This window comes from Trachypithecus francoisi, unplaced genomic scaffold, assembly GCF_009764315.1.
Source record: "Trachypithecus francoisi isolate TF-2019V2 unplaced genomic scaffold, Tfra_2.0 Lachesis_group15, whole genome shotgun sequence".
Classification (NCBI taxonomy): Eukaryota; Metazoa; Chordata; class Mammalia; order Primates; family Cercopithecidae; genus Trachypithecus; species Trachypithecus francoisi.
This window is the reverse complement of record NW_022681460.1, coordinates 60,672,674-60,696,052: the sequence shown is the minus strand read 5'-3', so window position 1 is coordinate 60,696,052 and position 23,379 is coordinate 60,672,674. Positions and strand designations below refer to the sequence as shown.

The 23,379-nt window shown below is 40.1% G+C and overlaps 1 protein-coding gene across 8 annotated transcripts in view; it reads right to left on the bottom strand.

The window, feature by feature from the left end:
- The window catches only part of IPCEF1 (interaction protein for cytohesin exchange factors 1), a 204,807-nt gene that overhangs the window by 114,953 nt on the left and 66,475 nt on the right, over nucleotides 1–23,379 (bottom strand). For 3 of the 8 annotated variants that reach the window (XM_033234991.1, XM_033234994.1, XM_033234997.1), the window contains exon 2: nucleotides 20,955–20,998. The exons of 3 other annotated variants lie outside the window; for them this stretch is intronic. The gene's annotated coding sequence lies outside the window, so the exon portion shown is untranslated. Of the gene's footprint in view, nucleotides 1–1,221; nucleotides 1,248–20,954; nucleotides 20,999–23,379 lie in introns of those variants that run through there. 2 more of the 8 variants (XM_033234996.1, XM_033234992.1) reach the window with 2 other exon arrangements.

The window sequence follows — 23,379 nt, the reverse complement described above, 5'->3', positions numbered from 1 at the left end:
AGAACTGGTTCAGCTATTAACCAGGACACATGGTGTCCATATGTTGATAAGCTAAATGGGTAGCTCCAAGGTTTTGATGAAAATATGTATATAAAGCACACAATAAAAGCAGATTGTGAAAAAAATAATCCTGGCAAAGATGTTTTGAAAGTAATATTTTTTCAGTATTCACAATCCTTTCTAAGAATATCAGTTTAAGCAAAGCGCCTATAAATAAGAATTGAAGGAAGAAATAATGACAATTTGATATGTCTTTATAATGAATTTCTGAATTACCACAAATTTAAAAATAGATAAGAACCTAATGACAGGGTAACAAAACACTTTTGTATATCAAGAGGTTTCCAGTTCTTTGCTTTCAACAAAATTAAGGAAAAACCTATTTGAATTGTCTATGAATTATGAAAGTAATTGTTCTGATAAATCACCATGTGATATTTGGCATATCCTTGGAAGGAGTTCAAAAAGTGCTCGATTCCTACATATTTACTTATGTGAAAAATATTTCTAAGTGCTTACATACATAAAAACCAATAATAGGATTAAAATTAGTTCTCAACTCTCTCATTGTAGTAATAAATAATGCTTATTCATGTGTCTGTTACATAATTGGGGGGAATGTCTCATCTGTCTCATTAAGTACTGCATATTCAATAAAAATATTCATCTGTTTTATTCAATCATTATCAGTCAAAATGGGTAGCATATCATATTAACGTTTGTTAAATTATGTACCAATAATAATTGTAACAATAACTCTGAATAAAATTTTTTGGCTTAAATAATTATGTCACCAAAAAAGTTTTAAATTAATTTCAATTTAAATATGTATTCTTGGCCAGGTACGGTGGCTCATGACTCTAATCCCAGCACTTTGGGAGGCCAAGGTGGGCAGATAGCTTGAGATCACGAGTTCAAGACCAGCCTGGCCAACATGGTGAAACTCCATCTCTGCAAAAAATGCAAAAATTAGCCAGGTGTGGTGGTGCACACTTGTGGTCCCAGCTACCAGGGAGGCTCAGGTGGGAGGATGGCTTGAGCCCAGGAGGCTGAGGTTGCAGTGAGTCATTGCAACTCCAGCATAGGTGACAGGGCCAGACCTTGTTCCCCCACCACACACACTAAAAAAAACTATTCTTTTAGCTTAAATGTATGATAGAATTATCAATAAAATATTTTCAGGCATAAAATTATATAATAGGACTTGGCACAATGGCTCACACTTGTAATCCCAGCACTTTGGAATGCTGAGGTAGGAGGATCACTTGAGGTCAGGAGTTCAAGAGCAGTCTGGGCAACACAGCAAGACCATATCTCTACAAAAAAAAAAAAAAAAAAAAAAAAAAAAAACAAGAAAAATCAGCCAGATATGGTGGCAGGCATATGTAGTTGGGAGATTGAGGCAGGAGTATCCCTCCCACCCAGGAGGTCAAGGTTGCTATGATCATGCCACTGCACTCCAGCCTGGGTAACCGAGTGGGATCCTGTCTCTTAAAGAAAAAAAAAAAAAATCACATAATAGGATAAAAATCCATGATAGTGGAATGAAAATATGAGTTTCAGGAGAAAAGAAAACAATGTAAAATTTAAAAGTACTAAGGATTACTTTAAAAAAAATTATGGGACATACCAACTCCTTATGATATCTATATTGCATAGGTTACTTTTATACAGAAGTGTAACCTTTTTAATCATCAATATTTACAATATGCCAGAAAACACATCTTTTCAACTACATGTATGACAAAACCTTTAGGTGACAATTTGAAGTATAAGGGGCTACATGAGGCTCCCAAGTTCTTTTATGGGTGCACAACCAGAAATATATGCTTAAAACTAGGCCGGGTTCAGTGGCTTACATCTGTAATCCCAGCAGTTTGGAAGACCAAGATGGAAGGATAACTTAAGACCAGAAGTATGAGACAAGACTGGGCAACATAGCAAAACCCTCATTTTTACAAAAAAGTTAAAAAATTAGCAGGCTATGGTGACGTGTACCTGTAGTCCCAGCTACTCAGGAGGCTAAGGTGGGAGGATTGCTTGAGCCCAGGAGTTCAAGTCTGCAATGAGCTTTGATTATGCTATCGCACTCCATCCTGAACAACAGAGTGAGACTCTGTCTCTAAAAGAAAACTACTGCACTAAAGTATGTAGATTAGAGTCAAGCAGCTTTAAGTTCAAATCCCAGCTCTGCCACTTGTTAAATGTGAAAACTTATGGAAATTGCTTAATGCTCTGACTAATAAATGCCTCCTCTTTGAGTAATAATAACCAACTCATAAGGTGTTTGTGAGAATTAAACGAGATATCATATGGGAAGCACACAGGGCACAGTGCATGCTTAGTAAGTGGTAGCAATTACCTAGAATGGGAGCCATTACCTAGAAATAGCTTCATTATACAAAACTATTCTTCCTGATGGAATCAGTATACAACTAAAGGGATTGAACAAGTGTGATAACAGGTTTCATCAAATAAAATAGCTTTCACACTTCAAGGTTGGTTAAACTCCCTAGCCAACTCACCAATGCCATTTCTGGTGCTTTGTTTCAGAGTTTAAGGGAATGGTTATCTCAATCATATTTAAAACAGTTATCTTCTTTAAAGAACAATTTTTCAACATACTACAACATGAAACATAGCCAAACCAATGAAATCATTAATTGTTTAAGTTGGCTAAATGAAATACAACGCATTCCTGATAAACTCTGCAACTGAAAACTGGAAAGTATGTTTTGTTAGCAAATGAGTAATAAAGTCAATTGCAAAGAAGAGATTTTCCTTCACATATATTAATAAAGAATCATTCCATTTTGTTTTAATCACAAATTGCATGGTTCTTAAACCAAGTGTGTTCTAGCAATTTTAGAAATTGTTTAGTAAGTTATTTAAGATAGAAATATGGACTCTCATTCTATGTTATTTTAAACCCAGAAAATAAACCAAAAATATCAATCTGCAACAAATAAACGATTTATAAAGAAGGCTAGCATAATTAGTATTTTCTTAGGAATCAAGAAAAAAATTCCACTAAGGGAATTTATTGATTCAACTGATGCAAAAGTAACTGTCTTGGTTATTCCCTAGACTGTTATCATCTATACATTATCATCTTTGGAATCATGCAGCAAAATAAGTACCATGCCTAATGTTTTCCATGTTTTTAAAAAGAAGATAATTTATTGTGATTTAGAGACGATTTTCCAGTTGAAATAACACAGGAGCTAGGTCGATTCTCTTTCTCACGGAGCCTTAAGTGAAAACAAAACAGGTCTGAACTAAAATTTTTAAAACCCACAGATTAATTTATCCTTTAAAATTATAATGCTAGCATTTGCAAGACATCACAGCAGCAAATGCATTTATACGAAGTTCACAAACACAGGCAAACAATGTGCATTATTCTTAATCCAGAAGCCAGAGCTAAGAGGAAACAAAAAATGCTTGTTATTGTCGTGACAGAAGTCTTGACCATCGACAAGCAGGTAATCCATGTGGCAGCAAACGTCCACACTCTACTGGAGACAAGCACTGTTTGTAAGCGAGCATGTTCTGTTAAATGATAGTCCATCACAGCAATGCCATGGAAAACAGAAGAGGACATTCATCTTTGCTCTCATATAAAAGCAAAGGACATGAGATAATCCATTCATTTTGCCAATTAGTAGGAGACTTCACTTGTCAAGGCAAAGCAGGAGAGAAGAAAGCAAATGCAAGATGACTTCCCTACTGGCCTGTGTACAGTGACATATGGGGCAGGGGCGGTTTGGGGTTGTGACTTTGTTCAGGAACTTTATGAGGGAGAAAATAGCTTCATTCAAATTATTTTAACTTTCTTTCTCTCTCCCTTCCTTCCTTCCTTCCTTCCTTCCTTCCTTCCCTCCCTCCCTCCTTTCTTCTCTCTCTCCCTCTCTCTCTTTCTCTCTTTCTCTCTTTCTCTCTTTCTTTTCTTTCTTACATGGAGTCTCGCTCTGTCGCCCAGGCTGGAATGTAATGGCGCGATCTTGGCTCACTGCAAGCTCCACCTCCCCGGTTCACGCCATTCTCCTGCCTCAGCCTCCCCAGTGGCTGGGACTACAGGTGCCCACCACCACGCCCTGTGAATTTTTTGTATTTTTAGTACAGACGGGGTTTCACCGTGTTAGCCAGGATGGTCTCGATTTCCTGACCTCGTGATCTGACCGCCTCAGCCTCCCAAAGTGCTGGGATTACAGGCATGAGCCACCGCACTCGGCTGCATTTTTCTTTTTAACTTAAGCTCAAAGTGTCATTCTGATTCCAATCCGTTTTCTACTTGCTATAGAATATTCTCATTCTTTCTCTTTCACCTATCTTCCCTTTTTTATTGTTGTCTTTTCCGCTTATTTCATTGCATTTCTTTTCTGCCTTCTCTCTGCTTTGATGATGAATTGACAGATGGTTTTAAGAACCACAGCTTTTTTCAAACAGAAAAACTATGATGCTTAAAATTACTTTATTTTTGACACCATAAAAATACTGCAATCCATCATCTGCAGAGACTGGCAGGCCTCTTCCCTGCTTTCCCTTCATGAATTCCCACATAAGCTGTCAGCCCTGACAATCAAGGCTCAGACACACAAAATCCACAAAGCTAAGGGAGATAAAAGACTTTCTTTCAGCCAATAATGTCAATCTGTCCTCTCACTGGACCATTTTACCATAATAACAAACAGGTGGAAAACTGCAAGAGCTCTCAAACGATTTGCCTCTTTTACATCCTGGAAGGGCCTACCAAATGCCAATGGCTATTGGCCATGCCCCTCTTGGAGGTACAGAGCTCCCCTGAGTTGCTGAACTACAGGGGTCTCTTGTCCTTCTGTGGGCCTCCTGAACCTGAACCTTCTAAAATGTGGTCTGCACCTGCAGGGGCCATTAGACTGGGCAAGCAGAGACCTGCCGTGGGCTACACCCTGGCCGATCCTCTTCAGAGCACCCAGAGCCCAGCCCGGGCCCACATGCACACTGTGTTGGCTGCACCCAATCAAGGTTCCCTTCACCAAACCATGGGGTAGACCAGAGGCCCTGAAAAGCACTGGCACTTGTTTCTACAGAGTTGGGTTTGTTCTGTGGTTGTCTTAAGTTCCATAACACCTGCCTGGAGAGCAGTTGTTGTCACTGGTTCTCCAAAACAGAGATAGATGTTCAACGATTCCAATTATTTGTATAGGCAGGGGTACCACAACGCATATTTGAACCTACCCCTTAAAGACACACAAACATACACACCCTAGTGGCAGCTCTTGTTCAGTTTTATCAGTGCAGATAAAACACACCATCACACCTGCTTCTCCTATGCCAGCTCCAGATCCAAGGAACCTCTAGGAGCCAGTCACTCTAGGATCCAAGCTAGCTGTGTGCTGAGGTGTGATTCTCAGGGATTGTGACTGAAACTCCAGGAGCCACCTCAAAAGTTTGTACTGTCCTCAAGCTGCTACATCATAGGAGAAAAGGGGCACCAGCTCCCTAATAAGGACACAGGAAACACTGGTAGCTCTTAGATAAGGTATCAATTATGAGGCCTACTGCAGTCTACCATAGTCTGTTCCATGAGCACAGCCTGGTTCCTTCCAGGTCCCTACTAGGGCATCCCCCAAATAATACCCCCAATTCCTAGTTTGCTTCACTCTAGCCTGTGAGGCAAGAGCTGACACAGTGCTCTAGGATGAGCCAGTTAGGAATAGCAAGTGATGGCCCTTACCTTTCTGCAACTTGCATCTCTCCATTTCTCCACATGAATAATAATTACATTTTCTGTCTGCAGAAGATGAAATATTTTTCTACTTGGTGAAATTCAGACAGTGTACATGGCTCTGAGGCAGCCAGTCACTTTATTTCTGCTTTGCCAAACATTATTCCATTCAATGCCCTTTACACCAAAGTGAGCAACTATACCCCATACAGCAGGGAACTCTGCAACTGAACATTCACTGGCTAGAAGGCAGCCAAGAAAAAAAAATGATTATAAAAGCTGTCAACCGTTTGCACCCATTGCTCTAGAGTTGGAGCCAAATCCTCTTCTGTCTGGCTAGATCTTTCCTTAAGAAATATCATTTTAGGGGTTGGGCGCAGTGACTCACACCTGTTATCCTGGCACTTTGGGAGGCGAAGGTGGGTGGATCACTTGAGGTCACGAGTTCGAAACCAGCCTGACCAACGTGGTGAAACCCCGTCTCTACTAAAAATACCAAAAAATTTAGCTGGGTGTGGTGGCAGGTGCCTGTAATCCCAGCTACCCAGGAGGCTGAGGCAGGAGAATCGCTTGAACCTGGGAGGCGGAGGTTGCAGTGAGCCAAGATTGTGCCACTGCACTCCAGCCTGGGCAACCGAGAGAGACTCCATCTCAGAAGAAAAGAAAGAAAGAGAGAAAGAGAGAGAGAGAAAAAAGGAAAGAAGAAAGAAAGAGAGAGAGAGAGGGAGAGAGAAAGAAAGAAAGAAAAGAAAGAAAGAAGAAAGAGAGAGAGAGAGAAAGAAGGAGGGAGGGAGGGAGAGAGAGAGAGAGAAAGAAGAAAGAAAGAAAGAAAGAAAGAAAGAAAGAAGAAAGAAGAAAGAAAGAAAGAAGAAAGAAAGAAAGAAGAAGGAAGGAAGGAAGGAAGGAAGGAAGGAAGAAGGAAGGAGGAAGGAAGGAAAGAAAGAAAGAAAGAAAGAAAGAAAGAAGGAAGGAAGGAAGGAAGGAAAGAAAGAAAGAAAGAAAGAAAGAAAGAAAGAAGAAGAAAGAAGGAAGAAGGAAGGAAGGAAGGAAGGAAGGAAAGAAAGAAAGAAAGAAAGAAAGAAAAGAAGGAAGGAAGGAAAGAAAGAAAGAAAAGAAGGAAGGAAGAAGGAAGGAAGGAAGAAAGAAAGAAAAGAAAGGAAAGAAAGAAGGAAGAAGGAAGGAAGGAAAGAAAGAAGGAAGGAAGAAAGAAAGAAAGAGAGAAAGAGAGAGAGAGAGGGAGAGAGAAAGAAAGAAAGAAAAAAAAGAAAAGGGAGGGAGGGAAAGAGGGAGGGAGGGAAGGAGGGAGGGAGGAAGGAAGGAAAAGAAGGAGGGAGGAAAGAAAAGAAAAGATCATTTTTAGGGGCCTTGTAATTTTGCAAAGGTCATGCCCAAGGGTTACCAGACAAGAGAGACCATAAGGAGTTAAACTACTGTATATAATCATGGTAAGGGCTGCTTTACCCAGAATAGGGTGACTTTTCTTGGAGGCTCTTATAATGATACTTGGCAGAACTATTGCAAACTGTTTTCAGCCTTCACAGCAACGCTGTAAAGTAACTTACACTTTTACACATGAAGAAACTAATATACAGAGTGGGTAGACTAACTGGTTTACACAACTAGCAAGTTAAAGCCAAATTTAAATTCAGATTTTCAAAGCCCAGGTCCGGGACCCTGTGGTCATCAGCAGTGCCGTCTCAGAGTAATCTTTGCCTTTTCAAATTCTCCTTAGAAGCAGGCCCTTTTCTTCCCCCCCCAAACAGTAGATCTCATTACATTCTTAGACAATGAATGAATCTAATAATTCTTACAGACATTGAAGGCAAGACATGCAGTGGGCACCTAATAAATATCTGTTTACTTACCTTGGCCCTGCCTCAACTTTAGGACAAGTTAGAATGAGTAAGCTATTTACCAAATTTAGACAATTCAAGGGAACTAAGGTGACTAGCAGTGATCATGTGGCTGCCCAAAGGGCTACTCGTGGGATCACAGTTCAGCTGCCACTGTGTGGTCTGGAAGGGTCTGATCAGCAGGCAATGCAGCTCTCAGCAAGAGACACTGACCAGCTGCACACAGCTCGTTTGGGAATTGTGCATCCTAGGTGAGGTTTCATTCAGAACTTATGAAGGGCTCACATCCTGGTCAGAATCCCACATAGGCAGGCTATAAATTGAAGGCTTAAACCATATCATGCTGGTAACCACACAGGCACAAGGACCTCAATTTTGCATCTGCTGAAAAATCTGGGTCAGCGTCTCCAAAACATTTAAAGCAAGAACGAGAGAAGTCACTAAAAGACACCTATTTATTTTTTAGGAAGGACTGAAATTAAAGTCATTCTTAAATACCCACCAACCCAAATTGAGATATTTGTTGACACAATCCACATAAGTGAATGCCTTCAGGAATAGATTCGCTTTCTCTGAAATCATAACATGTATGCAAAGAGACACCTAGTGGAAAAATATCTAAGTACAATATTTACCTTAAGACAAAAGATGAAATCGTCCCCACTCCCTAATTTGACATTCTTTCGATTTAAATAGCGCATTTTTTAAAATCACTAGAATCATAAACTCAGAAATCTAAGTTTTCAAAAAGAAAATTTTCAATTTGTTTTTCCAGGAAGCATTGGCTCTTTTATTGGTTGGTTTTTTTATTTGTTTTTTTTTTTTTTATTATACTTTAAGTTTCAGGGTACATGTGCATAACGTGCAGGTTTGTTACATATGTATACTTGTGCCATGTTGGTGTGCTGCACCCATCAACTCGTCAGCACCCATCAATTCGTCATTTATATCAGGTATAACTCCCAATGCAATCTCTCCCCCTCCCCCCTCCCCATGATAGGCCCCGATGTGTGATGTTCCCCTTCCCGAGTCCAAGTGATCTCATTGTTCAGTTCCCACCTATGAGTGAGAACATGCAGTGTTTGGTTTTCTGTTCTTGTGATAGTTTGCTAAGAATGATGGTTTCCAGCTGCATCCATGACCCTACAAAGGATGCAAACTCATCCTTTTTTATGGCTGCATAATATTCCATGGTGTATATGTGCCACATTTTCTTAATCCAGTCTGTCACTGATGGACATTTGGGTTGATTCCAAGTCTTTGCAATTGTGAATAGTGCTGCAATAAACATACGTGTGCATGTGTCTTTATAGCAGCATGATTTATAATCCTTTGGGCATATACCCAGTAGTGGGATGGCTGGGTCATATGGTACATCTAGTTCTAGATCCTTGAGGAATCGCCATACTGTTTTCCATAATGGTTGAACTAGTTTACAATAATTAGACTATCTTACTGTATAAAGTACTGCGAAGTAATACAAAAATTACAGAGCAGACTGTAACTGGCCAGTCACTTCACCTTTCTCTGAACACATGTGGGCTTATTTTTTGTTTCCATCCCTTTCTATAGACTTTGCCTGTGAGATTTTCCGCTTGTCTTTGGGTTGCTTTTCTCTTGCTTTCAATTAAGTAAAGTCAAAGAGTTTTTTTTTCCAGCCAGCTTCCTGTGGTCCGCCCAGCTTCCTGTGGTCCACCCACTCTCGTCTTTACATGCTCACTTTCTCACTCGCACCTCACCTACACTCTGTACTGCGCCCACCTCCTCACCTTCCATGCACAGATGCACCTTCCTCTCTCCTTCCTGCCCTAAATACCTTCATTTAACCTCAAAAGTAAAAGTCTGTCATCGCAAAATAGAAGGAATCACCTATTTTTTTCTTTATTCCATAGTACTAAAATTCAGCTATGACAATTGTTTGGATTATTATTTTTAAACTCCTGTGTAGAAAAAAAAAGTTTAGATTGGAAATTGATTTTTAATTTAACAGATATGTTTAATTGCAATTTCTATGACCTCACAGGCTCAACTTCATGGGATTTTACATCTGAAAGAGGAACATATGCTCTAGCAGAAGCCAGATTGACATTCACCAGGTCCAGGTTCCCTGATGCTGCTGTGCTGCAAAGAGCCAAGCCCTGTGGACAGGCCCAGGAGAACGGGATGCTAAGTAGAGAATGGGAATCCAAGAGACGCCAAGGCTCCAGATGTATGGATGCAAAAGTGATCTTGAAAGTAGGGATCCTCCAATCCTAGTCACCCCAGCTAAAGTCACATGGGTCAAAGATGAACTGCCAAGTCAAGCCAAACCCTCTCCAAATTCCTGTCATGGTCAAAACAAAAAGGTCCTTACTCCACTGTTTTCAATAAGTAAGAAGGTCCTTATTCCTACATCACATATTTGATGGTGACATGTTGAAATATTTTCCTTTGATATTAGCAATAAGCCAAAGATTCTCATTATCACTTAACAACATTGTCTCAAAAGTACTGGAAAACAATGGTAAAAAAAATTATGATTAAAAGGTAAAAAATCAAGATTGTCATTATTTTCAGATGATACAGTTTTACATGCAGAAAGAATCTACACATTAACAATTACAATTAAAAAGTGGGCCAGGTGTGGTGGCTCATGCCTGTAATCCCAGCACTTTGGGAGGTTATGGTGTGTGGATCGCTAGAGCTCAGGAGTTTGAGACCAGCCTGGGCAACATGGAGAAACCCTGTCTCTACCAAAAATACAAAAAAAAAAAAAAAAAAAAAAGCTGGTCATGGTGGTGTGCACCTGAGGTCCCAGCTATTTTGGGGGCTGGGGTGAGGAGATCCCTTGAACCTGAGGGATGGAGGTTGCAGTGAGCTGAGATCATGCCACCACTTTCCAGCCTGGGTGTCAGAGCCAGACCCTGTCTCAACATTTTAAAAAAGTGGACATAAGAAGGTTGCTAGCTACAAAGCCAATATGTTAAAATCAGTAACATTTCTACCAGCCACCAACAGTTTGAAAGTAAAATTTCTAAGAAAATAGCAGTATCATAAAAATTCAAATATGTTAGAATGAATCTAATAAAAAAAGATGTGTAAGACTTCAATGAAGAAATCAATTTTTGAAAGAAACTTTAAAAAGGTATAAATAAATGGAAAGATGTTGTGTTCATTCATTGGAAGAGTCAATATTGTGAAGATGACTCTGGCTAGTGCTTTTCCTTTGCTGTTATCTTCATTATTCTGTAGTCATAAGGATATTGTCCTACTTTTCCTTCTACAAATTTTATTGCATTGTCTTCCTTATTAGATCTACAATATACTTGGAATTGATTTTCTATTATGGTTTCAAATAGGGGTCAAGTTTCATCTTTTAAATTAATAGCCAATTATGTCAGTATCATCTATTGAAAATACTGTAATTTCCCCCACTGGTTCTAACCATAAAGGAAAAGCTATAAGTTGAAACATATTAGAATTAAGAATTCCCATTCATCAAAAGACAACCTTAGGGACCGAGAAAACAAGCAAATGAATGCGAAGAAATATGTGCCATACATATAACTTGCATGAGGCCATGCATTCAGAATCTATAAAGAACTCCCATGAATCAATGAGGAACAGGGAGAAAACCTAACACAAAAATGAGAAAAGGTTTACTGGCCTTTGACCAAGGAGGAACATCAATTAGCCAATATATATAGGAGAGACACTAAACCTCATTAACCATCAGGGAAATGCAAGGCAGAACAGCAATGAAACATAATTAAACAGCCACCAAAACAGTGTAATTTTAAAAGACTGACAATGCCAAGCGTTGGCAAGATTGTAGAACCACTGAAAACTCAAAATATTGCCAGTGGAAAATTATTTTGGAAAAGTGTTTGGTAACACTTGCTAAGGTTAATTACATGCATAGTCTATGCCCACAACCTTTACTCTAAGGTGTACATGCCTCAGATATGTGTGCAAATGTATTCTGAAAATGTGTAACAATGGTTCTATCCAGTTCATTAATAACAACCACAAAAAAAAAAAAAAGGCCTGGGCACGGTGGCTCAGGCCTATAATCCCAGTGCTTTGAGAGGCCAACATGGGAAGATCACTGGAGGCCAGAAGTTCAAGACCAGCCTGGGAAACAAAGTGAAACTCTAGCTCTACAAAGAAGTAAATCATTTAAAAAATTGTTTAAAAAAAAAAAAGAACAAAACAAATGTCCATCAATGGGAAAATGAATAAATTGTGATATAGTCATTACAATGAACTACATAGCAATCAAAATGACTACTTCTACCCACAGTGACATAACTTTGAGAGAAAGAAGCTAGACACAAAAGAATATAAATTATATGATTCCATTTATATAAAATAATACAGCAGCCAAAACTAGATCATAGTGTTTAGGGAAGTGTACTCGGCTCATAAAATTATAACAAAATGCAACCACAATGACCACAAATGGCAGGGGAGTGGTAACCTTTGAGGAGGAGTCAGGAATTATTTATTGGAAGGGGTATAAGAGGGGATTCGGGATCCCAATGGTATTCTATTTCTTGATTCAAGTGGCAGTTGCAAGAATTTACACTTTATGATAAATCATCTAGCTATTCCATTTTTTTCATGTTTTCCACTGTATGTATGTTATATTTCAAAATAAAAGTCATTTTGAAAAGTGAGAACCAGGCCAGATGCTATGGCTTATACCTGTAATCCCAACACTTTGGGAGGCCAGTGTGGAATGATTGTTTGAGGCCAGGAGTTTGAGACCAGCTTGGGCAACATAGTGAGAATCCCCATCTCAACAGAACAATTTAAAAATTAAGTCCAGGTGCAGTGGCTCACGCCTGCAATCCCAGCACTTAGGGAGGCCGAGGCGGGCAGATCACTTGAGGTCAGGAGTTCAAGACCAACCTGGCCAAGATGGTGAAACCCCGTGCCTACTAAAACACAAAAGAAAAAAAAAAAATTGCCAGGTGTGGCGGTGTACATCTGTAATCCCAGCTACTTGGGAGGCTGAGACAGGAGAATTGCCTGAACCCGGGAGGTGGAGGCTGCAGTGAGCCGAGATCACAACACTGCACTCCAGCCTGGGTAACACAGCAAGACCCCATCTCTAAAAAAAAAAAAAAAAAAAATTCAAAAAGTAGCCTTGTGTGGTGGTGCATGCCTGTAATCCTAGCTACTTAGGAGGCTGAGATGGGAGGATCGCTTGAGCCCAGGAGTTTGAGGTTGCAGTGAGCAATACTGCACTCTAGCCTGGATAGCAATGTGCAAGCTTGTCTCTAAATAAATAAATAAACTCTTGTTGAAGACTTTAGTTTTCCTTGAAGCAAAATGGGCAAGCTTGGCCAGGCATGGTGGCTCAAGCCTGTAATCCCAGCACTTTGGGAGGCCGAGGCAGGTGGATCACCTGAGGTTATGAGTTCAAGACCAGCCTGGCCAACATGGTGAAACCCCATCTCTACTAAAAATACAAAAAATTAGCCAGATGTGGTGGCACACAACCTGTAATCCCAGCTACTTGGGAGGCTGAGGCAGGAGAATAACCTGAACCCAGAAGGTGGAGGTTGCAATGAGCCGAGATGGCACCATTGCTCTCCAGCCTGGGCAACAAGAGTGAAACTCCATCTCAACAACAACAACACAAAAAAATAGCCTGGCATGCTGACACTTGTCTGTAATCCTGTACTCAGGAGGCTGAGGCAGGAGAATAGCTTGAATCTGGGAAGCGGAGGTGGCGGTGAGCTGAGATTGTGCCATTGCACACCAACCTGGGTGACAGAGCAAGACTCTGTCTCAAAATTAAATAAATAAATAAATAAAATGAATGGCTTTGTAGGGTTCTGATCTGACAAACACATTAACAGCTCTGGGTCCAGCACTGAGAACAGACTGAAAGAGAGAAAAGACATAAACAGAGAAATCAATTAAGAGGCTACTGGAATGATCCAGGGAAGAGATTACAGTGTCATCTCTTTTGCTGGATCAGAGTGGTAGCAATAGAAGTGGTAAGAAGTAGATGGATCAAAGTACTTACTCCTCTTTGTCACAATGACCAATCCAGAAAGGAGTATGTGCATCAAGTCAAGATAATCAGGAAATCCTGTCTGAAATATTGGAAAAGAGATTTGTCCCTTTTTTCTGGGGTGTCAGCCATGAATGCCCTGCAAACCTGGAGTTAGCAGTGGTCACCTTTGTGAAATAGTGGAGAAAAGAGATTGAAAATGAAGCCACAACAGCAGGAAGCAGAACCCAGGGAGAGAGTGGAAAAAATCTTCTATGCTACAAAATAGTCAATCCCACAAATTTTCAAGGATGCACATTTGAGGGCGGGGCACAGTACCTCATTCCTGCAATCCCAGCACTTTGGGAGGCTGAGGCGGGTGGATCACCTGAGGTCAGGATTTCAGAACCAGCCTGGTCAACATGGTGAAATCCCGTCTCTACTAAAAATACAAAAAAAAAAAAAAATTAGCCAGGTATGCTGGTGCATGCCTGTAATCCCAGCTACTCAGGAGGCTGAGGCAGGAGACTCACTTGAACCTGGGAGGCGGAGGTTGCAATAAGCCAAGATCATGCATTGCACTCCAGCCTGGGGCACAAGAGCAAAACTCCATCTCAAAAACAAAAAACAAAAAACAAACAAAAACAAAAGGCCGGGCGCGGGAGCTCACACCTGTAATCCCAGCACTTTGGAAGGCCGAGGCGGGTGGATCACGAGGTCAGGAGATGGAGACCATCTTGGCTAATTCAGTGAAACCCTGTCTCTACTAAAAATACAAAAGTTAGCCAGGCACGGTGGTGGGCACCTGTAATCCCAGCTACTCAGGAGGCTGAGGCAGGAGAATGGTGTGAACCCGGGAGGTGGAGCTTGCAGTGAGCTGACATTGCGCCACCGCACTCCAGCCTGGGCGACAGAGCAAAACTCCGTCTCGAAAAATACAAACAATACAATACAATACAATACGATGTAAGTTTGAATATATCTTGTGAAATTTCAGAATTTCAAAGTATACAGAGAATTCTAAGTTTACAGACAGAACAAAAATGTTCTATCTCTAAAGAAACAAGAACAGCATTAGATTTCTCATGCAAGATGAGCTGCTGAAGGACATGGGGACAATACCTTTGAAGTTCTTAGTGAAAATAAATTTGTACATAAAGTTCTATATCCAACCAAACACACAACTATTGTGAGTGCAAAATAAACATATTTTAGACATGTTTGTTTATTCCTTACGTGCCCTATGTGAAAACATTGCTTGGTAAAATACTTTAATAAACTGATAAAGACATTTAAAAAGAAAAACGTGAGATAGAAAAAGGAAAAGAACATGAGATTAAGATTCAGGGAAAGATGAGCATATAATTAAAAAAAGATGTACACATAAAATACAATCTACTGAAACTATGCAAGTATAGTTTCATATTTCCAGCTTGATATCCCTTAAATTGATTTTGCAATCAATCGTCACACATTTGCAGTTACATTAAATTTCAAGTAATGATTTTGTTGGGAAAAAAGAAAGTACCATTAATAACACCAATGAAGTCTATAAACAGATGAAGGCTAAAATGTAATTAGACATTTTTCTGCTGTTGATGGTATCTATGCCTTCACTAATTCCTTCTTCATAATCTTTGTTTCACTTGTTCTCACCTAAGCTCAGAAAGTAAAAAATGTGAAGTTAATTTTAAAATATCAAAATAACTCAATTACCTGGCAGAACAGAAGGAATTGTAAGTGTGACTGATTTAGAAAGGAAGGGTGTTATATAGAGACACCGAAGTGATAACTTTGCAGCACATAAAATCAGATAAGAAATTGCTACTGTGCTCTGTGTCTAGTTCTCCTCTTCTCCCTTAGCCCCCAGGAAGACCTCCCAGGCCCATGCAGTTAGGAGAGGCCACGTGAGTTGTTCTGACCAATGGGAACTGGGCAGAGGTGATGTCATCACTTTGTGTCTGGAGAAGAGTATGAGTGCCCCACACCCTCCTGTGTCATGGCCAACTCTGAAGCCACCTATTGACATGGTGGTGTTGCAGGATGGTGGAGCTTTCATCAGCCTGAATCCCTGAGTGATTATATGGAGTAGAGGAGCCCTCCCCTCCTGATGACCAGCACTGAACATAGAGTTTGGGTAAGAAATCAGAGATACAGCCAGGCACAGTGAGGCTCACGCCTATAATCTCAGCACTTTGGGAGGCCAAGGCGGGTGGACCACAAAGTCAGGAGATCAAGACCATCTTGGCCAACATGGTGAAACCCCGTCTCTATTAAAAATTAGCCAGGCATGGTGGTGTCTGCCTATAGTCCCAGCTACTCGGGAGACTGAGGCAAAAGAATCGCTTGAACCCGGGAGGCAGAGGTTGCAGTGAGCCAAGATCGTGCCACTGCACTCCAGCCTGGGCAACAGAGTGAGACTCCGACTCAAAAAAAAAAAAAAGAAATCAGAGTTACTCGAGAGTTAATTTCAGCATAACACAGTCTAGTCTAATAAGAGCTCCTGTGCCTCATTAATTATTAACAGAAGTCTTTTCTATATTTCTTCAAGCTCTATTTAAATTTTTTCTGTGTAAACTGACATACACCCAAGGTAGTTAGTTGCCCTTTTTAACAGTTTGGCTGGAAGGTGATTTTATTAGGAAAGACATTGATGTCTCTACTGAGGATAATAAACTCAGGGAAAATGAAAATGGCAACAAGAAACCTTTTGCTTGCTGAGAAAACTTGATCTTTTCTATTCCCTTTTCCTCACTGTCTACCTATAATACATGCAGAAAATTTTCTGAGGAAATGCCCTATTAATGTGTGGAAATAATCTCAAAAGATTTAGAGATTTTCAGTTAGTACCTCACCATTCTTGAAATTGGATTCTATTTTTTAGAAAGCTATACCCATATTTTTGAGCTACAATTTTAAAAAAGCAAAAATATTATTAACCAGGAAAACAATAGCTCCAATGTTAACCTGCCCTCTCAATAATCTGAAAAGCTTACAGATACTGTTTTCAAGAAATAATGTCCATATAAGTATTCTTTTGCCAGTTCTTTTTTTGTAATCTAGTTGCCACATTCTTGTTCATATTGTTATATTTTGCACACATATGCACAAAAATTATGAGCCTTCAAGAAGAAAATACATGTGGTCATCTATTTCTTCACTGCCAGCACACAAGGTTTTAACACAGAGTTTATTTTAAAATAAGGCAAGAAACCCTTGGAGTCTGAGTTGTTTCTTTATTAGAGGTGTGAGACCTGGCCCCACACGTTTCTGTTCTGGAAAAAGTCCATTGACACCTTGAATCACTTGGTAACATAAATCAAAATTAAGCCATCCTTAGAACATAAGTTTCATAGGCCATAGCAAGTAAAACATAGTAAGAAAAATATAACCTGATGTTCAAATGCATTCACATAAAACTTCACAATATTTACTGCCCAGCAGGAATATGTCAAAATAATTAGACAAGCATTCTGTACTTAAGAAATCTGTGGAGAACTCAAAATAATTATGGGGCCAAAAATGTAGGCACATGTGAATGAAAACTAAATAGGAACTGTTTGCTCCCACTACACACCCTTGAACTAAGAACTATGTCTATTATACACCAGGACCTGTCGGGGTGGGGGGCAAGAGGAGGGAGAGCATTAGGAAAAATAACTAATGCATATGGGGCTTAAAACCTAGATGACAGGTTGATAGATGCAGCAAACCACCATGGAACCTGTATACCCATGTAACAAACCTGCACATTCTGCACATGTATCCCAGAACTTAAAATAAAATTTTTTTAAAAAGAACTATGTTGATAATATATTAGAATGACTGGATAAACAAGATTCCTTTAGTATAGCTTAATGACAGGATTAAAAGATGAAAATTGTTAACATACTTTTGCATGAAGTTGGAGGACATTTTATTATCCTAGTAACCGGTTCAAGACTTTCTCTTATGTAAACATTTGACTTTGCTAGAAAAATATCATAATAAACCCCTTTGTCATAAAATCTGAAATCCAGCGGTGTTTGGATGTATGTGGAAAGACCTGCAATGAGGCAGGGAGGGGAAGAGGAGAGGTGGAGCCTGTAAAATGGGGGGAGCAGTGTGATGGAAGAAAGGACACCACAGTGTCAGTTTCAGCAGAAAGCGGTGAAGTCTGAGCTTTGCCTTACGTTTGCATCAGGTGGAACCAAGGCAGTATATAAGGACACCTGAAGAAGTAAGTTGCTGGGAATAAAGGCCATGGCTGATGACAAGATCGTTCATCACCATCTGATATGGTTTGACCCTGTGCCCCTACCCAAATCTCATGTTGAATTACGATCTTCAGTGTTGAAAGAGGGGCCTGGTGGGAGGTGACTGGATCATGGGGGTGGATTTTCTCTTGTTGTTCTCATGACAATGAGTGAGTTCTCATGAGATCTGGTTGTTTAAAAGTGTGTAACAGATCGCTTGAGCTCAGGAGTTTGAGGTCAGTCTGGGCAAAATGGCAAAGCCCCCTTTCTGTTTTTTAAAATTAAAAAATAAGAATAAATAAAATATAAAAAGTGTGTAGCACTTTCCCCTTCTCTCTCTTTCTCTCTCTCGTTCTGCTATGTGAAGACTGTGACTACTTCCCCTTTGCCTTCCGCCATGATTGTAAGTTTCCTGACACCTCCCCAGCCATGGTTCCTGTACAGCCTGTGGAACAGCGAGCCAATTAAACCTCCCTTCTTTATAAATTTCCCAGTCTCAGGTAGTTCTTTATAGCAGTGTGGGAATGAACTAATATATCGTCATAACTAATACTTATTAAGTGCTTAATTATGCACCAGATATTGTTCTAAGAGCTATATTCATATTAACACATTAAATCCTTACATCAGCTATGGGTACTAATACTGTCTCCATTTAACAGATGAGGAAAGTGAAGTGCGTAAAAGTTAAGCAGTTTGCCCAAGGTCATACAGATTGGTGTGTATTTGTGTCACAGATAAGATTCAAACCCCAGAACTCTGAGCTCAGAACCTCCCCTTTGTACCATTGTGCTATCTCTTATTTTATTACAAGAGACTATAAAGTTCATCTAATTCAGTCTTCCAACAAACGCAGTTTCTTATAACAAGCCATGTTCTTACTAGATGGCCACTGTGATGGGAGGTCCCTAATCCGAGAGTCAGAAGTGTTATACTGGAAAACATACTTGACAACTTTTGAAGACGGTAAAATCACCCACTTTTGTCAATACCTTAGGGTAATCAGTTTTGTGTATCATCAATGAAAAGTATGAGTATAAAAAAGCATCACTTAACATTCCTCAACAAAACATCAAATTTTATAGTAAATAAAGCATTCTTTACTGCAGAAGACAATGCAGACATCTTACTGACTGACTCATGAGTAAATGCCTATCTTTCATACACATGTTGAAACAACAGAATTTATGTCTTAGAAGACGTCTGAACCACTAAGGTATGCACCAAAGCTAATTTGCGTGTCCATGAGTTGGACAACCAGGACAACGGGTTTTAATAACTACAGAATGCCGGGCGCGGTGGCTCAAACCTGTAATCCCAGCACTTTGGGAGGCCGAGATGGGCGGATCATGAGGTCAGGAGATCGAGACCATCCTGGCTAACACGGTGAAACCCTGTCTCTAATAAAAAACGCAAAAAAACTAGCCGGGCGAGGTGGCGGGCGCCTATAGTTCCAGCTGGTCGGGAGGCTGAGGCAGGAGAATGGCGTAAACCTGGGAGGCGGAGCTTGCAGTGAGCTGAGATCCGGCCACTGCACTCCAGCCTGGGCCACAGAGCGAGACTCTGTCTCAAAAAAATAAAAAATAGAAAAATAACTACAGAATAAGAAAGAGAAGGGCAATGGTCACCAAAAAGCACCATGGTGACTAATGAGTTATGACTAACAATGTTTCAAAGACAGTTGCAACATTATTGGAAATGGTAGAAACTACATACTGGGGACAATAGTGATTATTTTCTGGGTCATAGGAAATAATAGCATTTAAGTTATTGCTTAATGACTTAAGCAATTCTGGTAAATTTACCAGAATTTCAATTATATCTATAGAGTCACAAAAAGATGTGTCCTTAATAGATAACTGTGGGCGGCCAGGCACAGTGGCTCACGCCTGTAATCCCAGCACTTTGGGAGGCTGAGGCAGGTGAATCATGATGTCAGGAGATCGAGACCACCCTGGCCAACATGGTGAAACTCCATCTCTACTAAAAATACAAAAAATTAGCCAGGTGTGGTGGCGGGCATCTGTAGTCTGAGCTACCAGACAGCCTGAGGCAGGAGAATGGCATGAACCCGGAAGGTGGAGGTCGCAGTGAGCCGAGATCACGTCACTGCACTCCAGCCTAGAGACAGAGCAAGACTCCATCTCAAAAAAAATAAGATAACTGGAAAAGAATACTTCCTTTGAATTCCACAGCAAGTTTAAAATTGTGTTTCATCTTTGGAAAAAAATGAATTAAGGCTTAGTGCAATGGCTCACGCCTATAATCCTAGCTCTTTGGGAGGCTGAGGCAAGAAGATCACTGGAGACCAGGAGTTAGAGATCAGCTTGGGCAACATAATGAGACCCCATCTTTACAGAAAATTTTAAAAATTAGCTGGGCATGGTGGCATACTTGGGAGGCTGAGGTGAGAGAATCACCTGAACCTGGGAGATCAAGACTGCAGTGAGCCACGATCATGCCACTACACTCCAGTCTGGGGGACAAAGTGAGACACTGTCTCAAAAACAAACAAACAAGAGTTAAACCAAATAAAAGATGGATACTTTAGTGAGGAGCTAAGATATATAAAAAATTCTTTTAAAATCATTTTATAATAGAAAATCAGAGTAATAATGAGAAGAACACACAGGCATTCAACTCCAGTCTTTCCTAGATCATTAGGAATAAACTTATAAACTTTAGAGGTGGGACATCTTCAGATTGTTTTACTGTTCTACTATAATTATTAAATATAAATATTTAATTGTAATTATTAGTAAATTTGAATCAGTAAGTACTCCATTTCTAGAGCATTCAATTTATACTCGGGCATTTAAACACGCAATTGCTTGTAAAATAGACTCTTCACATAATTATAGTTTTAAAGCACTTTGATAGTCACGGTATATTCCTTACTCTGAGAGAGGCAAAAAAAAAAAAAAAAAAAGAATCAACCCATAAATAACTAAATAAATTACTTAATTCTCCCACTGAAAAGTAATCTTCAGAGGACCAAAGGTAGTAATACTATGAACTTCCCTCTGCATAAATCCTAGACTAGGATAAACATATCTAGACTACACTAAGTTGATTCACAAACTAGAATAACAAAGTGAAACTCAGGCCTTTCAAGCCATAAATATCACTAAAGAGAAAGAATTTGTTGCAAAGAGTTTTCAATTACATACCAAAAACTTACGAACTTTCTTGGTCCAGTTCTGTTGTCTTTGACCTTTACGGGAAAAAAAAAAGAGAGAGAGAGAGAGAGAAAAGTGAATCATGAGATTTCTGCCTGGACTCAATCACCTGGGAGAAAATCAGAATCCCACCACATCAACCCCAGGAATAAGCAACAGAATAGTAAGTCAATCATCATGATAATGTTAGGGTAGATAGCTAAGCAAACACAAACAGGTCAGGCAATGTTAAACCATCAGGTGATGGTCAGGTAGTTGTTAAACTGGCTCTCTAAAATAATAATTGGTGGCAGCTGGTGCCAGGGACAGGCAGTCTCCCAATAGGTAGGAAACACTTGAAGTTGGCGATCAGCAGCTTCCTGATAAGATCTCAGGAGTTGGCAAGTGGGCCCAAGTATGTGTACTAAGGGGCAAAATGACAGAGTTTAACTAGTATATGACCTCCCTCTAGGAACACTCAACTGGTAAGGGAAAAATGCCTCAAGTGAGCACACACACAACTTCAGTAAATACACTGAGCATGCTCCCCTCCCAAGTGCTGGCAGGCCACTACGCATGCGGTAAGCTAGTCCCAAGGGAAGAATCAGGGGACGAGAGACAGAAACCCCTGTACCATGCCGATGTATAAAACCCCAAGTCAAAGATCAAACAGGGTACTTGGATCTCTCAAGTTGTCTGCTTGGCACTTTTCCAAATGTCCTTTACTTCCTTTGGTTTGTGTTCTAAAACTTTTTAATAAGCTCTCACTCCTCAAAAACTTGCCTCAGTCTCTCACTCTAAGTCATGCCCCTCAATCGAATTCTTTCCTTTGAAGAGGCAAGAATCAAGTTGGTGCAGACCTACACAGATTCACCTCTGCTAACAATAACTTCCCAATGTCTCTCTCAAAAAATGAAAACAAAAGTTTAATCTCATAGGAAAGAAGATCCGGGTAGCGAATTATCACAAAATCATTAAACTGAGATCCCCAAACTTGAATTTTTTCTAAAGAGGACAGTAAAAATAATGTTCTGTCCTTTTGAACACATCCCATGATACATTTTTACTTCACTTTTAAATACCACAAAAGATGTGCACATGGATTGAGAACTTCTATCTATTTTCCTGGAATTTTTCCAGTGGAATATATTTCTTTTTTTTTTTTTTTTTTTTTTGAGACAGAGTCTCACTCTGTGGCCCACGCTGGAATGCAGTGGCACACAATCTCAGCTCACTGCAACCTCCACCTCCCAGGTTCAAGTGATTCTCCTGCTCCAGACTCCTGAGTAGCTGGGATTACAGGCAAGTGCCACCATGCCCAGCTAATTTTTGTATTTTTCGTAGAGACAGGGTTTCGCCATTTTGGTCAGGCTGGTCTTGAGCTCCTGACCTTGTGATCTGCCCGCCTCCGGCCTCCCAAAGTGCTGGGATTACAGGCATGAGCCACCGCGCCCAGCCAGTGGGAATATGCTTCAAATTAGTAACAATAATCCTGTTCATTGCCTAAAAGCATACATTTATAAAAACACAGATTTTTCTTTTTTAAAATCTATATATCGGCATCTCACAGAAAAATAAGATTGCAGGAAGACATGCTCTGTAAAGAACATATTTCAAGATCTGTATTTTTGAGTACCTGGATTTTTTCTTCTTAAATTTTTTTTCCAAAATTGTATTTTGAAAATGTTTAAAACTGTAGAAAGGTTGTAGGAATAGGTAGCAATGAACAACTAGATGGCCTTCACCTTGATTCCCAAATTATGACACTTTTCCACATTTGCTTTATCTCTCTGCATATCTAAATATTTTGCTGAACCATTTGAGTCACTTGCAGACATAAAGATGGTTCACCCCCTATATACTTCAGCATATACTTCCTAAGAGCAATGATCCCACCATAGTTACATAATAATGGTCACACTCAGGAAATTTTTTTTTTTTTTTGAGATGGAGTCTTGCTCTGTGGCCCCGGCTGGAGTACAGTGGTATGATCTCGGCTCACTGCAAGCTCCGCCTCCTGGGTTCACACCATTCTCCTGCCTCAGCCTCCTGAGTAGCTGCGACCACAGGTGCCCACCACCACGCCTGGCTAAATTTTTTTTTTACTTTAATAGAGATGGGGTTTCACCACGTTAGCAAGGGTAGTCTTGATCTCCTGACCTCGTGATCCACCCGCGTCAGCCTCCCAAAGTGCTGGGATTACAGGCTTGAGCCACCATGCCCAGCCACACTCAGAAAACTTTAAATTGACACAATGCAATCAATATACAGTCCAAATGTTCCAACTGTATCACTAATGTCTGTTTCAGTGTGGAATATTTGTTATATTTTATTTTAAATCCTGAATTTAAGCAGGGATCACCAAGGCATGTCTACAGTCTCCTTTTACCTTTCACGACACGTTTTTGTAGAGTCCAGGCCAGTTGCTTTGCCTAAC